The sequence below is a fragment of the Theropithecus gelada genome, chromosome 1 (assembly GCF_003255815.1).
Source record: "Theropithecus gelada isolate Dixy chromosome 1, Tgel_1.0, whole genome shotgun sequence".
NCBI lineage: Eukaryota > Metazoa > Chordata > Mammalia > Primates > Cercopithecidae > Theropithecus > Theropithecus gelada.
In genome coordinates, this window is record NC_037668.1 from 52,244,744 (window position 1) to 52,258,367 (window position 13,624).

Sequence of the window (13,624 nt, forward strand, 5' to 3'; positions counted from 1 at the left end):
GCCGGGCGCGGTGGCTCAAGCCTGTAATTCCAGCACTTTGGGAGGCCGAGACGGGCGGATCACAAGGTCAGGAGATCGAGACCATCCTGGCTAACACGGTGAAACCCCGTCTCTACTAAAAAATACAAAAAACTAGCCGGATGAGGTGGCGGGCGTCTGTAGTCCCAGCTACTCGGGAGGCTGAGGCAGGAGAATGGCGTGAACCCGGGAGGCGGAGCTTGCAGTGAGCTGAGATCCGGCCACTGCACTCCAGTCTGGGCGACAAAGCCAGACTCTGTCTCAACAACAACAACAACAACAACAACAACAACAACAACAAAAGTCGTTCCATGTTTTCTGGTCTCCATTACTCCAAATGAGTAGTCGACAGTCATTCAAATTATTATTCCCTTGTATGCCGTGTGTTGTTTTTTTCTAGCTACTGTGAAGATTTTCTTTCTTTTTTTTTTTTTGCTTTTCGTTATTTCAATTATGATATACTTAGGTGTGGCGTTATTTATATTGAATCTCCTTGATGTTTGTGAAACTTGAATCTGTAAATTCGTCTTTATGTGGGAAAATTTTGGCCATTATTTCTTGAAATATTTGTTTTCTTCGTTATCTCCTTCTGGAACTCTAAAATATAAACGTTTTAATATTTTCCCGTAGGTCTTTGAGGCTTTTTTTTCCTGTTCTTCAAATTGAATAATTTCTTGGTTCTGTCTTCATGTTCACAGACCCTTTTCTTTCCCCTCCCTCCCTGCCTCCATCGCTCCCTCCCTCTCTCTCTCTTTCTTCATTTCTTTCTTTTCTTTATTCTACTGTTAAGCCAATCTAGTAATTTGAAAAAATAATTCAGATATTGTAGTTTTTAGTTCTAGAATTTACGTTTTTGTGTGTGATTTCTTTCCCTACTGAGATTTCCTATCTTCCTTTATTATGAGCATATTTTTCTTTTGGTCTTTGAACATAGTTACCATAACTGCTTTAAAATCCTTGACTGCAAACTGTAGAATCTGGGTCATCTTAGGGTAGTCTTCTTGTTTCCTTTTTTTTTTTCTTGAGAATGGGTCAGGTTTTTCCCTTTCTTCTTATGGGGAGTAATTTTGGATTGTATTTTGAATATTACAAATGATAAATGATAATTTATATATATAAATTTTGTTATGCCACTCTTCAGAGCATTGATTTTCTTTTCTAAAGCAGGCGATTGATTAACTTAGCTGAATTCAAGCTGCAAAATTGTCCCCCTGTAGTAGGTGGCAGTTTATATTTCAGTTCAGTTCTCTTAGCTGGCCTACGTGGACCCTACTCTGTGCGTGTGTGTGTTTCACGGATCAGCTAGAGATTTAGACAGATTTATGCAGATTTTAGGGCCCCCCCTTGCTGGTTCTCCGTCTCTGTCTCTCTTTTTTTATTTTCTTTCCAATGGTGATGGTTGCTCTAGACTGTTTTTTGGTTTTTAAAGTCAGCAGGACTGTGAATTTTCCACTGGGGTTTTAGCTGCCCTGCATGGTGCAAGGCTAAAAGATACAAACTGGGGAAACTTGTCCAGTGCAGTTCCCTTCCTCCAGCTGCCAACTCCCTTCCAATATTTGCCTGCTTCTGTCACTGTCCAGTGCCTTCAGGTGGTTGTTTTTGTCTGGAAGTTACAGCTGTTATGACAGGCAGAGTTGATTCTATAGGAGGAACTGCCTGGTTTTACTAGAGGCCTCAAATTTATTTTTTTAAAAACAGAATCCAATAGAATAGTTTTAGATTTATAGAAAAATTGCAAAAATAATACTGAGTTCTGAAATTTATTTTAAATGAAAATATTTCTAAAATATATTAATGCTTCCTTCACTTTTGAAAATGCTGGGTTTGGCCAGACGAGGTGGCTCACGCCTGTAATCCCAGCACTTTGGGAGGCTGAGGCAGGCGGATCACGAGGTCAGGAGATCGAGACCATCCTGGCTAACACGGTGAAACCTTGTCCCTACTAAAAATACAAAAAAATTAGCCAGGCATGGTGGTGGGCGCCTGTAGTCCCAGCTCCTCAGGAGGCTGAGGCAGGAGAATCGCTTGAACCCAGGAGGCGGAGGTTGCAGTGAGTCAAGATCATGCCATTGCACTCCAGCCTGACGGACAAGAGCAAAACTCCGTATCAAAAAACCCCGAAAATGCTGGGTTTAACTGCCAATTAATGTCAACATTCTGAATATAAGTTCAGTAATGCTGCAATGGCCTCGGGAGCCATTGAGGCATGTAAGACTATTTTTGCCTTTCTGCTAAATGGCCTCAGCTATTGTGCTTTTCGAACCTAAATCTCCTTTGTGTATGTGCATGTGTGGATGGGTGCGTATGTGCACGTGTGTGTGTATTTTGTATTTCTTCCTTTGCCAACTTAGCTCTGTTGATATAGCCCATTTCCTTTAATTTTCTTTTTCTTTTCTTTTTTTTTTTTTGAGATGGAGTCTCACTGTGTCGCCCAGGCTGGAGTGCAGTGGCGCGATCTCTGCGCGCTGCAAGCTCCGTCCCCTGGGTTCATGCCATTCTCCTGCCTCAGCCTCCTGAGTAGTAGCTGAGGCCCAGCCCATTAATTTTCTATTGTAATTTGTTGTGGCTCAGTACACCAGATAAACCATTAAAATTTGTTTGAAATAAGAATAAATAGTTTCAGGCCAGGCATGGTGGCTCACGCCTGTAATCCTAGCACTTTGGGAGGCCAAGGCGGGCGGATCACGAGGTCAGCAGTTCAAGACCAGCCTGACCAACATGGTGAAACCCAGTTTCTACTAAAAATACAGAAATTAGTCGGGCGTGGTGGCATGTGCCTGTAATCCCAGCTACTCAGGAGGCTGAGGCAGGAGAATCGCTTGCACCTGGGAGGCAGATGTTGCAGTGAGATGAGATCACGCCACTGCACTCCAGCCTGGGTGACAGAGTGAAAAAAGAAAAAAAAAAAAAAAAAGTTTCTGAGAGCTTGAATGTTGAGTTAATGAGTCAGGTACATCATCCTTAGAACCTGGTCTTGATGACATTGGTGCCCACAGAGGCCTTTTCTTTAGACGGGTGCTGTCAATACAATAGTCATTACCTATACGTGGCTATTGAGTGTTTGAAGTATGTCTAGTTTGAGTTGAGATGTACTATAATTATGAAATATACACTAGATTTTAAAGATGTAGTACAAAGAAAATGTAATAACTTTTTATATTGATTATGTGTTGAAATGAATTTAGATATATTGGGTTAAATAAAAATATTTAATCACACTTGTTTCTTTTACTTTAAAAAAAATGTGGAATGCTTCACAAATTTGTGCATCATTCTTGTACAGGGGCCATGCTAATCTATTTTGAATTGACCCAATTTTAGTATTTATGCTGTCAAAGCAAGTACTCTTTTTACGTCTTTAATATGGCTGCTAGAAAATTTAAAACATTTGTGGCCTACATTCTATGGGTCGTAGCTCAGGTCATTTATCTTACTTGATAGTAATGTCTATGAGTGAGATGGTGGTTGTTCTGTAAGAATCTTGAGATCAAGCAGGTGAGATTCTAGCATCTCCTTCTTTGCTTTGGTGCAAGAAACTATCATAGTGGTTGGTAGATAGTATGGACCTTGGAGTTTAAACCTCAGTTTTGACACTCCTCAGTTGTATGACCTATGACAAATTACTGAGCTTCTCTGAACCTCAGTTTCCTCATCTGAAACTCATATGAAACATGAGGAAAACAACCCTTAATTTCATATGGTTATTGTGAAATACATAAAACTAGTTTTATATAGTGCATGTCCACTGCAAAATACACTACTCAATAAATAGTAGCTTTTAACTTGTTTCCAGAACGTTTTGGTGACATTTTGATTTATTGTAGTTGATACTTACAGGGAATACAATCAAGGTGGATCCAGACTAGGAAAAAAGGACTGTAGCTTTGATCATTTTTCTTTCTTTCTTTCTTTCATTTGTTGTCATTCAGGTTTTTCCCCCACTAGAGAATATGTCTTTGATGAAGCATTTGTAAGAAAAAGGATGACCCCTCTGTAAAAAGAAGAGATGTTGCCTCCAGACAGTCAATATTTTAAATTATATGGTTTATTAGTTATTCTGAAGAGATAATAGACTTTGTTCCTCCTTTTAGGCTTTTGATGAGTGAATGTGAACAAGCAGAACTCGTTTCCGTCATGGATCTATTGTGCCTAGATGGAAAGTCTGGTCATTGTACATCTGACAGTTTGTTTTAAAAAGTGGTTCTGGCTGAGATATTTCAGATTTGATTTTCCTACAGATTAAAGCCTTTGTTTCCATCTTCAGCATATACTTCAAGCAAGTAACAAAAGTACTCAAAAGGAACTCAAGTGACATTAATTCCCTTTGTTATTTCATCTAGTAGTTTTTGAATGACTACTTTGCATTTAGCATTTATTCAAAAGAAGTTCTATTATATTTAAGTAGTTTAACATTTTGGCACTGATTAGAGACAGTAATAAGATTATCATGTAAAAACATTAAAAAATAATTTTCTTAAATCTACAAAGAATAGAAAAGAAAAACATGCTTGTTATAAAAAGACAAATAGGACACAAGTATATAAAATTAATACCCCCAGGCTGGGCATGGTACCTCATGCCTGTACTCCCAGCACTTTGGGAGGGCAAAGTGGGCAGATCGCTTGAGCCCAGGGGTTCGAGACCAGCCTGGGCAACATGGTGAAACTCTGTTTCTACAAAAAAATACAAAAATTAGCCAGACATGGTGGTATGTGCCTGTAGTCCCAGCTACTTGGGAGGCTGAGGTGGGAGAATTGCTTGAACCCAGGAGGTCAAGGCTGCAGTGAGCTGTGATTGCGCCACTGTACTCCAGCCTGGGTGGCTGAGCAAGAGTTTGTTTCAAAAAATAAAAATAATCTCCTGTCCCTACCTCTCCCCAGATCTGTCCTGAGGTAAACAATGTTAATTTTGGTTTATAGCCCTCCATACCCGAGAAGTATTTTCAAGATGTAAATGCCAGGGTTATAGATCTGTGGTATCTCTTAAAGGGATTTATTTTCCTTTCCATCCTCCAGTAAAGTATAGGCCCACGCTTACTCCCATCCTGAGGTTTCCTTGACCCAGTTGCTCAAAGCAGATAGGTAGGAGTTACTTGATTTCTTTCTTTTTCCCGCTTTCCACATCCAAACCATCCACACGTCTTTAGGATTATGCTATCCCAATTCAATTTAATCCACACTTTTCTTTTCATGTCCATTGCTTTTACCTAATCCAGAGCACATTTCAGCACAACTACCACAAGAGGCCACCCAGCTTCAATTCTTTATCAATTTGATGCCTCTGACCTGTTTTCCATATGGCAGAGTGTTATTTATTGTCTTAAATGGAAATCAGATTTTGCCCTTATATACCCTCACCCATCAAAACCCTTCAGTGGTATCCTTTTACCCTGTTCTGGCGTTCCTTAACCCCTTTCCCCTCCCACCAGTGGAAGCTCCATGAAGTCAGGAATATGTTATCTGGCACATACTGTTTTACTGAGCACTTAACCACGTGCTGGGCAATATTTTAAGAGCCTTTCATCTATTAACTCATTTATATTCATGATAACTCTGTGAAGCAGGTATTCTTCCAATCATTATACGTATAAAGCAACTGAGGCCCAGAGAGGTTTAAGTAACTTACCCAATATCACACTCATGCTTAAGTAGAATAATCAATATATCAAACCAGGCACTCTGCCTTCAGTCCTTGCTGTTAAACGTTGTATTAAATGCTTTTTTTCTACATAGTAGGTACTTGGTAAACATTGTTAAGTTCATGAATAAATTGTTCCCTCTTTGCATAAAATTCAGACACTTTAATTTGGTCTAGAAAATCTTTCATGATCTGGCCCCTGCCAACACCACTTTCTCATGTACTTACGGCAGTCTTGTCACACTGGCTCTTTGCATGGCTGTTTCCTTCTCATTCTTTATGTCTAAGAGGTCTTCCATGGTCATCTAAAGTAGGTGCTTCTTGTCCTCTCTCTGAGTACTTTGTTTCCCTTTAGGCAAATCATGATTAATTGTTAAATACATGGTATAGGCTTGCTATTCCCTGGGAATTTGTAAGAGATGCAGAATCTTGGTTGTCACCCCAGATTTACTGAATCAGAATCTGCATTTTTGCAAGATCTCCTAATAAGTTGTATTGACATCAGAGTTTGAGAAGCTGGGATAGAAATTGAAAGGGCAGCTGGGCGCAGTGACTCATGCCTGTAATCCCAGCGCTTTGGGAGGCAGAGGCGGGTGGATCACCTGAGGTCAAGAGTTTGAGAACAACCTGACCAACATGGAGAAGCCCCGTCTCTACTAAAAATACAAAATTAGCTGGGCATGGTGGTGCATGCCTGTAATCCCAGCTACTCGGGAGGCTAAGGCAGGAGAATCACTTGAACCTGGGAGGTGGAGGTTGTAGTGAGCTGAGATCGCACTCCAGCCTAGGCAACAAGAGTGAAACTCCATCTCAAAAAAAAAAAAAAAAAAAAAAAAAGAAATTGAAAGGACAGGTAACTGAATTCTTTTTTTTTTTTTTTTTTTTTTTTGGAGACAGAGTCTCACCTGTCACCCAGGCTGGAGTCCAGTGGCACAGTCTCGGCTCACTGCAACCGCCGTGTCCCTGGTTAAAGCGATTATCCTGACTCAGCCTCCCGAGTAGCTGGGACTACAGGCCCATGTCACCATGCCCGGCAAATTTTTGTATTTTTTTTTTAGTAGAGACTGGGTTTCACCATATTGGCCAGGCTGATCTTGAACTCTTGACCTCGTGATCCGCCCTCCTTGGCCTCCCACAATGCTGGGATTACAGGCGTGAGCCACCGCGCCCGGCAAGGTAGCTGAATTCTTGTAGTGAGACTTGAGCTTGACCTGAAGCACGATGTGGCAGTGAGCATTTCAGTAGAGGTTAATGTGATTGTAGTCACATATAAGGGTCCAGATTTATGTGGCCTTATTGTACAGGATGAACCGGACTGGGGGTGGAGCAGTGCTGTGGGTCCTCAAGGACATCAGTGGGGAAGTCATTCTAGGAAAGGAGGATGGAGAACTTTGTAAGACCTATTTTTTTTTTTTAAAAGATGGAGTCTCATACTGTTCCACAGGCTGAAGTGCGGTGGCGTGATCTCAGCTCACTGCAACCTCCGCCTCCCCACTTCAAGGGATTCTCCTGCCTCAGCCTCCCAAGTAGCTGGGATTACAGGCACCTGCCACCATGCCCAGCTAATTTTTTGTATTTTTAGTAGAGACGGGGTTTTACTATGTTGACAGGCTGGTCCCAAACTCCTGATCTCATGTTCCGCCTGCCTCGGCCTCCCAAAGTACTGGGATTACAGGCATGAGCCACTGCACTGGGACTTGTAAGACCTAGTTTTTAAAGGCTATTGTACACTCTATGGTTTTTATTTTTAATGAAAGTATTATATTAGGTAATTGATCATAACTTGGTCATTTACCAAAAGAAACAGCAACAGATAACCTTTGAAAACTACTGGAAGGTGAATCATCTCTCCCATTCAACATTTGAATGACTTCAATTCACAGTGACTTAGGCTGAAGCAAGAGAACATCAAATGTACTGTTATAAGCTGAACTACTAACTCAGAGGGGGAGCCACAGGCAAGCCCATAAAACTGAAACTCACAAAACTATAATTTATCAGGAGAAGTTTATGTCACTTTTGAGAAAATGTTAAACTGGTGGTTTTTTAATTGTGGTAAGGTTGTGGGGTATATTTTGAGTTTCATTGTATTCTAAATTGAAATTTTGTACTTTTAGGGTATTCCAAAATTCTTAAATGATTCAGATTAGACTTGGAACGCTATCGGTAATGCAAAGGCAGAAACCATTTCTTCTCTTATTCATCACCAGATCTCTGGCGTTTAGTGTAGGTCCTCACATGGCTGGTGAATGAATAAAAAAAAAGCTTTTAACTTTAAAAGATTGATATCTATCTGCCCTTGAAGATAATATATAAATGACACACAATAAAATGAGCTATAATATAGTTAGAAACCATTAGGACTGAAGTGGAAACTAGATTAATAATTTTAAAAACACTTTATTTGGAAATAATTTCATACTTACAAGTTACATGCGTGAGAGGCCGGACACAGTGGCTCTGTAATCCCACCGCTTTCGGAGGCTGAGGCAGGAGGATTACTTGAGGCCAGGAGTTCAAGACTAACCTGGACAACAGAGCAAAACTCTGTCTCTACAAAAAAATTTAAAAATTACCCAGGCATAGTGGTGTTTTTCTGTATTCCTAGCTACTGTGGAGGCTGTGGTGGGAGGATCACTACAGCCTGGAGAGTTCAAGGCTGCAGTAAGCTATGATGGCACCACTACATTCCAGTCTGGGCGACAGAGCAAGACCCTGTCTCAAAAAAAACACAACAAAACAAAAACAAAAACAAAACAGTTGAAAGGATACTCTTTACCCAGGTTTACCTATTGTTAACATTTTACTCTATTTGCTTTATTATTTGCTCTTTCTCTCATAAGTTGCATACATTGTGGCATTTTATCCCCAAATACTTCAGTGTGGATTCCCTAAGAGTAGGGATATATCTTGTGTATGTAATGTTGTTTACATTACAGTTAAAACTTCAATAAATTAATCTCTCTCCCCACCTGCCTTTTCCAGAAAACTAAGAGCCAAAGAGGTTAAGTGACTTGCCCTGTGGTTAGATAGGTTCTAAATGGAAAATCCAGCCTACTCTGCTAGTCAGGTGTTAGCCCTGGTCCCTAACATCACAACAGAATCTTTTTCTTTTTTTTTATTTTTCCCCTGACATGCCAAATTATTTAGTAGTATAATACAGTAATAAAAATTCGTCGGTGGCTCAAGCCTGTAATCCCAGCACTTTGGGAGGCCGAGATGGGCGGATCACGAGGTCAGGAGATCGAGACCATTCTGGCTAACACGGTGAAACCCTGTCTCTACTAAAAAAGTACAAAAAACTATACGGGCGAGGTGGCGGGCACCTGTAGTCCCAGCTACTCTGGAGGCTGAGGCAGGAGAATGGCGTAAACCTGGGAGGCGGAGCTTGCAGTGAGCTGAGATCTGGCCACTGCACTCCAGCCTGGGCGACAGAGCGAGACTCTGTCTCAAAAAAAAAAAAAAAAAAAAAAAATTTGTGGCCGGTTACGGTGGCTCACGCCTGTAATCCTAGCACTTTGGGAGGCCGAGGGGGGCGGATCGCCTGAGGTCAGGAGTTCGAGACCAGCCTGGGCAACATAGCAAAACCTCTTCTCTACTAAAAATAAAAAAAATTAGCCTGGTGTGGTGGCGCCTGCCTGTAGTCCCAGCTACTCGGGAGGCTGAGGCAGGAGAATCACTTGAACCCAGTGGGCGGAGGTTGCAGTGAGCTGAGATTGCGCCACTGCACTCTAACCTGGGTGACAGAGCAAGAATCTGTTTCAAAAAAAAAAAAAAGAAACATTTGTAATTATCTTCTGAACCATATATAACCATCCGATAGCACTTCATCTATAAAGGACTTTGGATCACCAAAGTTGTCCTTGACATTATATTTGGCTTAGTTTGAGTTTGTCCAAGTTTAAGATATGATAGTGTGGAGGAAATAGACTGTTATTTACCAAATTTGACTCTATCAAACAGTGACCAGTTACTGGCCTACAGAGAGCTGAGTCCAAAAGGCATCACGAGGAATTCAAAGTTTAAGTTTAACCATGGGGCAAACTTCTTCATTCCAGTTTTGATTTTTTTTTTTTTTTTTTTTTCTGAGATGGAGTCTTGCTCTGTCACCCAGGCTGGAATACAGTGGCATGATCTTGGCTCACCGTAGCCTCTTCCTCCCAGGTTCAAGCAATTATCCTGCCTCAGCCTCCTGAGTAGCTGGGACTACAGGCACCCACCACTACGCCTGGCAAATTTTTGTGTTTTTAGTAGAGACAGGGTTTCACCCTATTGGCCAGGCTGGTCTCGAACTCCTGACCTTGTGATCCACTCACCTCGGCCTCCCTAAGTGCTTGGATTACAGGCATGAGCCACTGTGCCTGGCCTTTTTTTTTTTTTAAAACATGTTTTTCTTCTGTCAGTGTGTGAATGTTTATGAAAATATGGTCTATGCACCAAATACATCCAAATTAGAATTACTTGAAGTACTTACTAAAAATTATAGATTCCTGGGCCCCACCACAGACATATGGAATCAGAGTATCTGGAAGTGGGACCTGGTAATCTACATTTTAAACTTTTTCCTCTCTCTCTCATGTAGACGGGAGTGCAGTGGCATGAGTGGCTCACTGCAGCCTTGATCTCCTGGGCTCAAGTGATTCTCCTACCTCAGCCTCCCCAGTAGCTGGGATCACGGGCGTGTGCCACTATGCCCATCTAACTTTTGTATTTTTTGTAGGGATAGGGTTTCACCATGTTGCCCAGGCTGGTGTTGAACTTCTGGGCTCAAGCGATCTGCCTGCCTCGGTCTCCCAAAGTGCTGGGATGACAGATGTGAGCCACCTTGCCCAGTCTTTAGACCCACTTTCTTGAGAGTTTTTGCGTATCCTACTCTTATATACTCCTGTTACATAGATTTTATCTTTTATTTAATTATATGTTTTGTTATAATACAGGCAATGAGTAAGATTTTATCTTCAGTTTTTCCACATTCATTCTTTAAGTTGTGTTTTACTCTATTTTCATGTTTTTGATGGGAGGGTTTTTGTTTGCCTGCTTTTTTAAAATGAAAGATTCATGTCCGTATTACAAATATCAAAAAGTATGAAAAAGTATATAACAAACAACTCCCCCAACCCCGTTCCTTGAGTGTTGTGCTAATCTAAGCCCTTTATATGTATGAACTCATTCCGTTCTCCCAACTATCCAGAGAGGTTATTATTCCCATTTTATAGAAAAGGAAAACAGGCCCAGTTGTTCAGTCACTTAGGTAGGCAGTAGTGGAGTTGTCTGAGAGTCTGGCTCTAAATTAGTGATCTTAACCACCGTTCTCTGCTGAGCAAGAGGATATCAGGATTAACTAGATTAATACATGCAAAGAGCTTGTTTTGGACAGGCAGAGAGATTTGTCTTCAATAAGGTAAATGTTCCATGTGAATGAACTCTTAATAGTCTGTCCTGGAGTTTCATCTAGCCCTGGTAATTGGGCATCCTGATGTAATTTCAAGCTAATCATTTCCTCTCTAAATTGTACAAGCTTTTATCTGAAGAGCAGATTTCATGAATTGGTGATGCTGAGTAAGGAAATGGTAGAAATGGTAGCAACCAAAGTCTTTGCAGTATCCTCTGCTTAACTGTTTTATTTACACAGAAAGAGCTTGGACATATAGTAATTCTTCCATTACGTATCATTTGACTTTATTTATTGAGTTCGTTCTGTGACATGGTTATGGCCAGGAAACAATAATATAATCTTTGCATGGCCAGAGATTTTTGACATATTAAAGAATATCTTGACCGGGTGCTGTGGCTCACACCTGTAATCCCAGCACTTTGGGAGGCCAAGATGGGTGGATCACGAGGTCAGGAGATCGAGACCATCCTGGCTAACACGGTGAAACCCCATCTCTACTAAAAATACAAAAAATTAGCTAGGCATTGGTGGCGGGCGTCTGTAGTCCCAGCTACTCGGGAGGCTGAGGCTGGAGAATGGCGTGAACCCGGGAGGCGGGAGCTTGCGGTGAGCCGAGATCGTGCCATTGCACTCCAGCGACAGAGCGATACTCTGTCTCAAAAAAAAAAAAAGAATATCTTTGCTTTTTTCTATTTAGTGAACTGTTTAAACTTTATGTAGACTTATTTTTTTTTAAAGCATCGGACCATAATCTATGTCAGTTGGAAAAATTTAATGTGGAAGATATTTAAATTTTTTTCCCTTCTCTCCTTGTTTTCTGAAAGAATAAAGCAATCTAGGGATTCTAACCACTAAGTGCTTGAACTGAAGAATCTGTTGTTAGGCCTTGAGTTCTTTGCATGGAGTGTCTTTGGGTCAAGTAACGTTTTAAGAACTCTTACCATTTGCCAGGAACTATGTGTATCCTAACTTACTTGATCCCCACAATAACATGGTATGTAGTAAGTCAAGTTTCACAGATGTTAAGTCACTTACTGAAGATTACACAGCTAATGAAGTAGGGAAGTCGGGATTCAAACCTAGGTATGTATGATTCTGAACTGTGGTTTCCCACATGCTCTGCAGACCCTGTAGAAGAACAGCTTATAAAACCTTTAGACTCCAAACTTGGTTCTAGCATGTGTTTAGCAAAAATTCTGAAGAAATAGGCCGGGCGCAGTGGCTCACACCTGTAATCCCAGCACTTTGGGAGGCTGAGGCAGGTGGATCATGAGTTCAGGAGTTTGAGACCAGCCTGGCCAATATGGTGAAACCCCATCTCTGCTAAAGATACAAAAATTAGCTGGACCTGGTGGCGGGTGCCTATAATCCCAGCTACCCGGGAGGCTGAGGCAGGAGAATTGCTTGAACCTGGGAGTCAGAGGTTGCAGTTAGCTGAGATCGCGCCATTTCACTCCAGCCTGGGTGACAGAGAGAGACTACAACTCAAAAAAAAAAAAAAAAAAAAAAAATCTGAAGAAATAGGTAATAGAAGCCAGGTGACTTTGCTCATTTATCACATTGTTTTGTGACTTTTAAGTTAGTCTAAATCAAAGCAACCATTTTGTGTATTCAGACAGCTAATTTAGATATAATTCATACTAAAGGTAAATGGGGTATTAAAGTTTTAAAGTTCATTCTTTAATAACGCATTACTCTATACGCTCCCCAGAAAATATGTTGAGGAAAATAATTTAATGATCAGGAGCCTGTTCTTACTTTCAGGTCCTTACTTCTCTCTCTCTTCCTCCAGTCATCACCACTGCTTACCCTCAGTTCCATAAACATAAATAAAGAGAAGAATGAAGTTAAAGCTTTTCTTCTTAGGTGTTTAAAAATCAGACTATTCTAAAGACTGATTAAACTAGGTTTTCTAAGTGAGCAGTTCCTTAATGTTGACTTAGTAAAACATTAAAATATTTGGCATCTGCCATTGACCCCTATTCTGCAATATAGGAGTTAATCCAGCAGTTTCTGATTAAATACCAGTATTATGCAATTCAAGAATTACCACAGAGGTGTGAAGGGAAGAGGGTGAGGCTAGTGAAGAATACCCAGACAGCAAGGTAAAGAAAATACTCCTTTTATAAGAATAAAACCCAAATGAATACTAAGACTCTATCTAGAGATTCATGTTTATTTATGTCAGTGGGATTAAGTTTTCTCTTTAATTATTCAAGTTTAAAAAATTATTTTTATTTTTATTTCTATTTTTATATTTATTTATGTATTTATTTTGAGACGGAGTCTTGCCTGTCGCCCAGGCTGGAGTGCAGTGGCGCTATCTCGACTCACTGCAAGCTCCGCCTCCCAGGTTCACGCCATTCTCCTGCCTCAGCCTCCCAAGTAGCTGGGGCTACAGGTGCCCACCACCAGGCCCAGCTAGTTTTTTGTATTTTTAGTAGAGACAGGGTTTCACCGTGTTAGCCAGGATGGTCTCGATCTTCTGACCTCATGATCCACCCACCTCGGCCTCCCAAAGTGCTGGGATTACAGGCGTGAGCCACCGCGCCCAGCCAATTATTTTTATTTTTA

The 13,624-nt window shown here is 40.9% G+C and overlaps 1 protein-coding gene and 1 non-coding gene across 5 annotated transcripts in view; one reads left to right on the forward strand and one right to left on the reverse strand.

The window, feature by feature from the left end:
* CLIC4 (chloride intracellular channel 4) overlaps window positions 1-13,624 on the forward strand; it is a 97,850-nt gene that overhangs the window by 31,633 nt on the left and 52,593 nt on the right. The gene's annotated exons all lie outside the window — the stretch shown is intronic.
* Window positions 3,257-3,359, reverse strand: LOC112615538. Its single transcript, XR_003117400.1, has one exon. It is a non-coding gene; the product is annotated as a U6 spliceosomal RNA (small nuclear RNA).